At 47.2% G+C, this 10605-nt stretch overlaps 1 protein-coding gene across 2 annotated transcripts in view; it reads left to right on the top strand.

Annotated features, from left to right (window-relative positions):
• Window positions 1-7819: 7819 nt before the first annotated feature.
• The window catches only part of Ankrd6 (ankyrin repeat domain 6), a 148098-nt gene continuing 145312 nt past the window's right edge, over window positions 7820-10605 (top strand). For both annotated transcript variants that reach the window (XM_029476792.1, XM_021160920.2), the window contains exon 1: window positions 7820-7887. The gene's annotated coding sequence lies outside the window, so the exon portion shown is untranslated. The remainder of the gene's footprint in view (window positions 7888-10605) is intronic.

The following is a 10605-nucleotide window of genomic DNA, read 5'->3' as shown; positions in this document are numbered from 1 at the left end:
GACCAGGCTGGCCTCGAACTCAGAAATCCGCCTGCCTCTGCCTCCCAAGTGCTGGGATTACAGGCTTGCGCCACCATGCCCGGCCAATAAATCTTCTAAAAATAAAATTTAAAAATGGGGGGGGACAAACAAACAAACAAAAAACCCAGCACACATTCTGTGTTTGGCCACAGCTTTTGGGACAGCCCCCAACTCTAGTTGCTCAGGAACCCCCTGAAAGTCAAGCTGCACATCTGCTACATATAGGCGGGGAGGCCTAGGTCCAGCCCTTGGATGCTCTTTGGTTGGTGGTTCAGACTTCGAGAGCCCCAAGGGTCCAGGTTAGTTGACTCTGTTGATCTTCAGTGGAGTTCCTATCCCCTTTAGGGGATGAAATCCTTCCTCCTGTGGGATATGTTCTTCTACATGGGCTGCTTTGTCTGGCCTCTCAATGGGAGAGGAAGCACAAAGACTCACAAAGACTTGAAATGCCAAGGTTGGGGGATACCCAGGTGTCCCCATCCACTCAGAGGAGAAGGGGAGGAAGAAGGGGGTGTCTGGAGGGGGTCAGTGAGCAGGATGCAAAGTGAATAAGTTAAAAAGAAAAAAAGAGTGATTGGCTTGCAAAATGGCTCAAGATGGTCCAGGCACTTTCTGCCAAGCCTGATGTTTTGAGTTTAAACCTGAGGACCCACATAGTAGTAGAAATTCTGCCAATTTCTTTGAGTTGTCCTCTGACCTCTGTATGAATGCCATGGTACATGTGCTCCACCCCCACCCCCATGTTGGACATCTCTGGAAGCCTCAAGGTCTGCAGGGAAGAGTGCAACTCAAGTGAGCACCACCTTTGCAAGCACGGAGTCTAAATTTCCAAGAGTTTGACCTCAGGGTTTATTTTTCTCACACATTTAAACACAGTAAAACTGTGGGAATAGGTTTCCAGAGGACAATTATCACAACAAAGCCTTAGGCTCAGCTCCGTAGAATCTCCCTAGGAAGGCAGCAAAGCACTTAACAATAGGAATGAGTTTCGCTGACTGATAAACAGTGCTCAGGAAAGCCTAAGGAGGGAGGATTTGTAGTGAGCATAAGAATGGAGTCTACTACACTCACAGTCAGCTAGTGGATGGATCACAGGGCCCCCAATGGAGGAGCTAGAGAAAGTACCCAAGGAGCTAAAGGGATCTGCAACCCTATAGGTAGAACAACATGATGAACTAACCAGTACCCCGGAGCTCTTGACTCTAACTGCATATGTATCAAAAGATGGCCTAGTCAGCCATCAATGGAAAGAGAGGCCCATTGGTCGTGCAAACTTTATATGCCCCAGTACAGGGGAAAGCCAGGGCCAAGAAGTGGGAGTGGGTGGGTAGGGGAATGGGGGGGGGTGTTGTGTCCGGCCAGCAGATCACAGCCTGGGTTCTAGCCTGGAAAGGCATTTTGGAAACCTGGAAGAGAAGAGGGGCTAGGCGGTGAGAGAAGGGAATGAAGCTAAGACAAGATTCTGATCAAAGCTCAATTTTACTATTTCCAGACACTCAGTTATAAAGGAAGGGGGAGGGAACCCGATTTCCCGCCAAGTAACTCAGGGTCCAGTAGCAGGACAAACACGCGTGTGCCTCCTCCAAGCAGTAAAGCGACAGGGTTCAGCAGTAGGTGTGGCAGGACGAATGAGCAGGAAGCTCCACCCTTGAGCAAGCAGGTTCAAGCAGATGGGGGAAGGGAGACCACAGGGGAGGGTCTGGGGGACATTTGGGATAGCATTGGAAATGTAAATGAAGAAAATACCTAATTAAAAAAAAAAGAATAGAGTCTACTGATGGAGAATGGGGGGAAAAATGGGACCTCTTCCATAAGGATGAGTTCTATTCACTGAGAGACAAAGTTTAGGATTAGGGCCTAAATAATAACCCGGGATTTGGGGGGAATTCAGGAAGGCTGGCTCTAGCAAAAAGATCACCAGGTTGTCAGACAACATTCTCTCCTGCCTCCAGGGTGACTGGGGTTAGTCAGTTCCCTCCATTGAAAAAAAACAAAAACAACTAGGCTCATGCAACAAGTGTGGTTTCTCCAATGCTTTCTTTAAGCTCTGCCTCCTACACTCTGAACATTCTCCCTGACAACACACACATAAATAAATGTAGCTCAAAGAAAAATATGCATATAAATATTTATAATAGCTTTATTCATAGCAACCCAAACTATGAACCCAAAGGACTTCCAGCAGGTAAATAGCAAAATAACAAGCTGCAGCTTACCTACATCGTAACCATTAAGAATAAAAAGAATGAACTATATACACAAAATTTGGGTGAATCTTAGGAACATATGCTTATGGTAAAAAAGATAGTTAAAAGTCTCACCCTGTATGATTCTGCTTTTAAAGATTTATTTATTTATTATATGTAAGTACACTGTAGCTGTCTTCAGACACACCAGAAGAGGGAGTCATATCTTTTTTACGGATGGTTGTGAGCCACCACGTGGTTGCTGGGATTTGAACTCAGGACCTTCCGAAGAGCAGTCAGTGCTCTTAACCACTGAGCCATCTCACCAGCCCCAGATTCTGCTTTTATAACATCCTTTTTTATTTAATATTTTAAAAGATTTGTATATTTATTTATCTTAAGTGTAAGAATGTTTTACCTGCCTGTATGTGTGTCTGGTGCCCTCACAGTTCAGAAGAAGGCAGTGGATCCCCCTAGAACTGGACGTTAAGATGGATGTGAGCCACTATGTGGGTGCTGGGAACTGAACGCAGGTCCTCCGCAGGAGCAGCAAGTGCTCTAAACCACAGAGCCACCTCTCCAGCCTCTTGGTCAGTGCTTTATCTCAGCAACAGAAACCTAACTAAGACATTGAGTCTGGAGCAAATAGCTGAATGAACAATGTAATCTACCACATACTATGATTTCAAATAAAAATTCTGCGTTTCTTAAGGAATCCAACAAACCAACTTTAATATGTCAATGGGAGGGCTAAGTAAACTTGAGTTCCCCACGCTCAAGTAATAATGAGGCACAGTGGTATTTGCCAAAACCCCAGCACTGGGCAGTGTCTTTGTTACGGTTTCATCGCTGTAAAGACAGACACATCATGTCTAAGGCAAACATTTCATTGGAACTGGCTTACAGTTCCATTGGTTTGGCCCGCAGTCATCATGGTGGAAAGCCTGGCAGCCTTCAGTCAGACAAGGTGCTGGAAGAGCTGAAACTTCTACATCTCGACCAGAAGAGGCCGTCCAGAGGAGACATCAACTGCAGGCAACCAGGAGGAGGTTCTCTTTCCCATTGGCTGGAGCTTGAACCCTAGGACCTCTCAAAGCCCACCTACACAGTGACAGCTTCCTCTAACAAGGCCACACCTACCCCAACAAGGCCACACCTTCTACTTCCCATGGGCCAACCCTATTCAAACACCACCACAGGTGGGTAGGTAAAAACAGGTGGATTCTGGGGGGCCTTTGGCCCAGTTAGTCTAGATCCAAGAGGAGGTTCCAGGTTTGGTGAAAGACTTATAGAGGATACTTTACATTCTTTATCTTTCTCTCTCTCCCTCAACTCTCCTCCCCGTGCTCTAAATAAACTCTATTCTATACTATATTTATGGCTGGTCCCTCAGGAGGAAGGGATGCCTCAGGATGGGACCACAGAGGCACTCCCTTCCCCCACACCATACTGCACCTCCATCAAACATATCCCTGGTTTCCTTTTCTTTTGTATAAAACACAACAACATGCACACAAACACACACGCACACATATACCAAGTAACAGGAATATACTAGTGGAATCTCAGAAATGCAATGCCAAAGGGCAGGGATGTGGCTCAGTTGGCCGAGAGCTTGCTGAGCACGGTCTAAGTCCCAGGTTAATCCCCAGCACTGCATAAAACAGGATGCGGTGATGCACGCATGTAATCCCAGCACTTGAGGAGTAGAAAGCAGGGGGTGCTACCAGACATTCAAAGTCATCCTTGACCAGCCTGGGCTTCTTAGACCCTGTCTCAAAAGGAAAAAAAGGAAAAAAGTTGTATAGGCAGTGTAGGACCCCCCGAAGGGAGACCCTCATTCAAGTCTCAGGGATCATGAGCCCAGAAAGCCACAACAGTCAAGCTTGCTGCAAACACATGAGGTTTTAATGGCACACAAACCAGCATGCTGAGGTCGAGACCCATACACCACACAGGGGTAGAGGAGTCCTATTTTCCAGCAGGCTTATAAAGGCAAAAACCAGAACCTAGGGGGAGGATCGGAGAGGAAATAGGGGAAGTCTAGGGGCGGATATTTACTTTAAGGTACCTGAGACATTGAAACATATTGTGGTTGTTTTCCCCAAAAGTTCCTGCTGGCCGAGGGGGGTGGGGGCGGGCCCATGTTCTCAGGGCAGTCATTATTTTATTTTTTTACTCTTCAGCAGCAACAAAGTATTCATTTGTCCAAAAGGTCAAGAAGAACCATATAGTGTTAATAAGAGAGTGTAGAGTTCAGGGTGGACACTAGAAGAACATGATTATAGAGGGACCCATGAAAGGTTTCCTACAAAAGCAAAAGCCGGTTTGTGTGGTAACAAACATAGAGACCAAAACATTGCTGAAGGTTGAATAACTAACTGAAAATAACAAGTGCAGCTGGGCGTGGTGGCACACGCCTTTAATCCCAGCACTCAGGAGGCAGAGGCAGGCGGATTTCTGAGTTCGAGGCCAGCCTGGGCTACAGAGTGAGTTCCAGGACAGCCACGACTACACAGAGAAACTCTGTCTCGAAAAACCAAAAAACAAAACAAACAAACAAACAAACAAACAAAAAACAAGTGCAGTCAACTTGTTAAAGAAAGGTTGGTGGAAAGAAGAGCAGGCCATATGATCACCGAGCAATGACCCTTGTCATTCACTAAGTAGATGTCTTTCTCAATCATGTTCAGCAATTTGAATAGGAATGCCCCTCCCCCTCCCCAACCCCCGTAACTCATATTTGAATACTTGGTCCTCCGTTGGTGGAACTGTTTGGGAAGAATTAGGAGATGTGGCCTTGTTTGAGGAGGTGTCATTGGGAGTGAGCTTTGAGGTTTCAAAAGTGCACACCCTTTCCAGCTAGATCTCTCTGTCTGATGAGTGTCAGCTACTGATGTAACACCATGCCTGCCTGTGGTCATGTTCCCTGAAGGACGCTCTGTGATTATAAGTCTTAACTAGACATTTCCTTTTCTCTTCTTCTTCTTTTTTTTTCAATATTTACTTATTTATTTATTTCATATATGTGGTTATACTATCATTGTCTTCAGACACACCAGAAGGTGACATCGGATGCCCATTACAGATGGTTGTGAGCCAGCCACCATGTGATTGCTGGGAACTGAAGTCAGGACCTCTGGAAGTGCAGTCAGTACTCTTAACTGCTGAGCCGTCATCTCTCCAACCCACATTTTCTTTTATACGTTTCCTTGGTCATGGTGTCTCATCACAGCAATAGGAAAGTAACTAAGGTGGGTGGGAGGGCGGTTAGAGAAGCCTGGCTGCTGGCTGCTCCTACCAAAGGAGCAAGAATGGAGCTGCTGGGGGCCTTCCTCAAATCCAGGGAGATTTAGGAGTTTCTTTTCATTGGTTGCTCTAAACTGTGGCTCCTTGGAGATAAGATCTCCAAGACAGCTCAGCCACTGCCTGGAATTCCCATTAATCAAAGTCTGGGTACACATGCAGACTAGTCAACTCCCAGGGGAACTCACAGATCTTGCAGGATGGCGGATTTTGTTTTATTTTGTTTTGTTTTGTGGTTTTGTGGTTGTTGTGGTTGTTGTTGGATCTTTCCTTTGTTTTTTTGTTTTTCCTCGTCCAATTTGCTTCCACTGAGCTGCTCCATTTTTTAAACAAGCCCCTTCTCTTTCATTTCTTTCCTTTTTATTTTTCAAATTTTAACGACCTAACCAATGAATTTCACTAAGACTGTTTACAGGAGGAAGCATGGTCCCTTCATGAGAGGCTACAACACTGAAGAACCCCTCCCCCACACACTCAACTGTTAACTGCGTGTTAATCCTTAGGGAGGGGAGAGGATTTCTCACTGTGGATAAAAGAGAAGTAATTACTTTGAAATGTCACGTTTACATACTTTATGTCGGGAGCTCTGGAGTTTAGTTGAGACCTGCTCGCAGAGCAACCTGGAGCTCTTAGTGGGTAGGGACAGGACAGGCGCCTTTCCTAACAGTTTCAGGATGGGAGTGACAAGATTGAAAACAAATTTCTCCCAGAAGAGTTTTCACACTCTGCTAAATAAAACAGCTGCTGAGACTGGGAGGGAATGACGGACGGGGGTGGGGTGGGGTGGGGGGGGGGGGGGGGGGTGGGTGGGTGGTGGTGGTGGCAGGCGAGTGTGGCAGGGGGCGGGGCGGAGAGGGGGGACATTCCCAAATAGTTTCAGAGGATCAAGTGCTTAACTCTCTTCTAGGGTGGGCGGGGAGGGGGTTTTGGAGCGTCTTCTGTTTGAAGCTTTCAGGAGGCAAAAGGAAACAGATACTCTAAGGAAAAGGAGGTTCTCTCCTTGAGACCCAGTTATATTCCAGAGAGGGTGTGAAAAAAAAATCGCTTCACCATAAATTTATCACCAGCCTCAGATAAGATCGAAGCGTCATGTTCACCTTTCTACCTGCTGACCTCTCCACCTCTGTGAGCAAAAGGTTCCATCATTCATTTGTCATCAGATCGTGTGTGTGTGTGTGTGTGTGTGTGTGTGTGAGAGAGAGAGAGAGAGAAGAGAGAGAGAGAGCGAGCATGCGCATGCGCGTGCATGCACGCCTGTATGTGTGCATGTATGTGTGTTAACTTTGTTGCTTGCATTTATATGTATATCGGTGCTGAGGGATTTGAATTTGGGTTCTCATGCTTCATCAGAGAGCACTTTACCCACTAAGTTCTGAGCAGCCTACCCCATGAAATTTCTCTTGAATAGAATGGCATTCATATAAGGCTGGAAATAGCATTGATTATCTGAGCCATTGGGACTGCTATGAATTTGAAATAAACACATTCTTTGAAGTAACCTTTGGTTTACATTAGGCTACAGGCTTACCGCGCTCCTAAATCTCTCAGTAAGTTGTTCTTTTTCTTTTCTTCTTGAGGCAGGCTCACATAGGCCAGATGTTGCAGACATTTTTTTGTTTGTTTTTCGAAACAGGGTTTCTCTGTATACCCCTGGCTGTCCTGGAACTCACTTTGTAGACCAGGCTGGCCTCGAACTCAGAAATCCTTCTGCCTCTGCCTCCTGAGTGCTGAGATTAAAGGCATGCGCCACCACGCCCGGCTGTTGCAGACATTTGTTGGAGGGTAACCCCCTAGTTTATGTTGCCCGGGGAGCTCTTCTAGGTACTGAAAAAGTAGCTGTGGCAGTGAAAGACAAAAACAGTCAAGACAACAGTATGTAAGGCGTGCTTGGAACCCGCGGGTGAGGACTGATGTCCCTGCTGGTCCTTCACCAGGCAGCAGCGGGAGAGAGGATGCCCGATCCTCTCTCTGCAGCAGCTTCCTCGGTGTCCATCGGCTCCAGAAAGCCGGCCACAGGTGGAGGGCTGGAGAGTTCTCCGCTCAGTCCATCCAATTGGTGCGCCTGGTGCCGGATGCCGCTGAGGAAACAGCTCTCAGCGCGGGTGTCCTCCCGCTGCTCGAGGCGTGGGTCCCAGTGGGAGCCACCCCGCACCTCCAGGGTGTGCGGTTCGGGAGGATCGTGTGCAATGACCAGCGGCCGCTGCGGGGCGCTGTAGCCCTGCGGACAGCCGGGTGGGGCGTGGCCTGCGGGGCGGGGCGGGGAGTATGGGGCGGGCCCAGCGGGGCCCTTAGGCATCCAGACCACGCGCGGTGGAGCGTGGGGCGAGCGGCTGCGGGCAGGGAGCGCAGCGGCCCGCCGACGCGGGAGCGAAAGGTACTGGGCATAGTCGCCGGCTCCTGCGAGTGCTAGTAATCCTCCAGGAGCGCTCATGGGGACACTGGGAGGGGGCGTCGCTGGCAGGGGCGCGCTCCTTAGTGGCCGTCTGGCTCCGGGCGCTCTCGACGTCGCACGTGTGGGGAATGCTTGCCCTGCAAACTCTTCCGCAGCCCAGGACAAGGGCAGTTCCCACGGTCGTTTGGAGCACGGCTGGTCCCGCGGGGCCTCAGGGCCTTGTGCGCCGCCTTTCGGGCTCAGGATTCTCTCACTTGTCTAGGGCATTGAAGTGTATCGCTTCCTGTAGATTTGGGGAGCTGGAGAGAAGGGGGGATCATTATGGCTGATCCAAAAGGAGTTGTACTTCGTGAAGCTGGCCAAGAACGTTTCCCCCGAAGTGCATTGAGAGAATTCACGTGGTGGTAAGGTGTGTGTGTGTCTGTTTACCACTTTGATGGCATGAGACTGAGTTGTGAAACCTCCAGTTAGGTGTGCGACTGGAAAACCCACGTCTTCAAGCCTTAATAGTTAGAGCTGTGAACTGAAAGCGTCATACATAACCTCGAAGTTGACGTCAGGCTTTCCCATGGCGGGCATCGTTCCTGTGAGGCGAGGCTCTTGGCTGGTGGTATCCATGTGTATTAAATTGATACTGATTGAATTGGAAAGAACTTGGGCAGTGACCAATCACATCAAGGTTGTCTCTAGTGTTCAGATTGATACTGAGTAGCGGTTTCTCATCTTTAAAACATCTGTTGTGTGAGTAGTTGGCATAATTAACTTCCTTTGTTACCCTGATTGTGTGCTTAGCATATGGTGAGTAAGTTTTGTTTTGTTTTGATTTATCCTGAGAATACAATGGCCAGAGGATGGCTCCTCTGGCAGACTCTTGCCACCAGACAATTGGAGTTTGATTCGCAGAAGGTGTGACAAGGTGGAACTGACTCTCACCAGTCTTGGTGTCCTCTGACCTCTTCATGGGCTGAGGTTCATACACACACACACAACATAAATAAACTAGGAATTCATATTACAATTAGGAGGGTTTTCTGCCCTCTCAGCTTGAGGGAAGGAGCAGTCTGAGAAAAAAAAATGAGGGAAAATTGGACACCAGACAACAGTTAGTTATAAATTGTTGAGAAGTCTAACCAAAGCTGATTTTTAAAATCAAAACCATCACAATAAAAATGCTAGCCCTGGGGGCTGGAGAGATGGCTCAGCAGTTAAGAGCATTGGCATCTCTTCCAGGGGACCCAGGGCCAGTTCTCAGCACCCCCTTGGCAACCCACAACTTCACAAATATCTGCGACTCCAGTTCTAGTGAACCCAACACTCTCACACACAGCCATGCATGCAAAAACACCACCGCACATCAGTTAGAATAAATAAATTATAAAAATGCCAGGCCTGGTGGTCCATAACTGTAATTCCAGCCCTCTGGAGGCTGAGGCAGGGTCATTAGTTTGAGGCTAGCCTGGGATACACAGCAAAATTCTGCCCTTAAAACAAAACACCCAGCCTTGTTTGTTAACTCTTCGTTTGACCTTGGTAGCACCAAATGTTAACCTTTGAATTCTTCTTAGCCCATCCGTGTTTCCAAAGCCTATATCTTCCATATGAAAGCCAATAGCTTGTGCTATAACTCAGCTTAGCAACATGGCACACAGCTAATTCCCAAAGTCCTCTGCTCCACCCAGAGAAGATTCTGGTGCCTTCTGTGACCTCTTGCTCAGAGAGATGGAATACAAGAATAGCTAGCAGGCACAAGTACCCCATTACCCAGCTGAGGAACCCTTCAGTTACCATCCCCATCCCTATCAAATGGGTGTCCTCTTAATTCCCCCTTTGCTTCGCATTTCCACAACAATTTAGAGCATTCTCGAGTTAAAAGCAGGATATCAAGAGTAAAGCGGAAGCCAGGGAAAGCTTACAGTTTGAGCCTGAGCGGGAGACCGTGGTTTCCCTGTGGTGGACTCGGGCGTGTTCAGTCCGTGTAGAGTACTGTGTCTTTAGCTCACGTAGAGGCTTTAATTTCAAAAGCTTGCTTGAGTCCCTAAGAATTTGGAAAACAGTAATTTGTGACCCTGTGTCTCAGGGAAAAGTTTTTTTCTGTTTTTGTTTTTTTTTAAATACAGCTCTCAAGAGAACATTGCTAGGGCTTTGAAGGTTGAAACTGAGTGTTCTTTCCAAATGGCTTTACCCCACAACTCTTTGTTCCTTAGTGTGTTCTGTCTGTCACTGTTATTTCTTCAGGATAAACACAGCTCTCCTTCAGTGGTTCTTTTTTTCTTTTCTTTTCCATGAGACAGAGATCCAACACACAGAGATCCTCCTGCCTCTGTCAGAGAGTCCCTTCAGTGACTGTTGAACAGCAAGCTCTGAAGTCTCACCTGAAGGAAAGCCTTCTGGAGAGGCCCTGGGGTCTTTGTTGTGTAAGGGAGCTAGCTTGTCATGGTATTCTTAGGTTGAAATAGGTAGGAGCGGGTAAGTGAAAACAACTAGGTAGGTATTTAGCTTCCACTTGAAAAAGTGATGCGTGTAAAAGTTCTATTTATTTAAAAAAATTTTTTTTGAGATTTTTATTTTTTTATTTTATTTTATTTTATTATTATTATTTTTTTTTTTTTTTTGGTTTTTTCGAGACAGGGTTTCTCTGTGTAGCCCTGGCTGTCCTGGACCTCACTTTGTAGACCAGGCTGGCCTCGAACTCAGAAATCC

The sequence above is a fragment of the Mus caroli genome, chromosome 4 (genome assembly GCF_900094665.2).
Source record: "Mus caroli chromosome 4, CAROLI_EIJ_v1.1, whole genome shotgun sequence".
NCBI lineage: Eukaryota > Metazoa > Chordata > Mammalia > Rodentia > Muridae > Mus > Mus caroli.
This window is presented reverse-complemented; position numbering and strand designations above follow the sequence as displayed.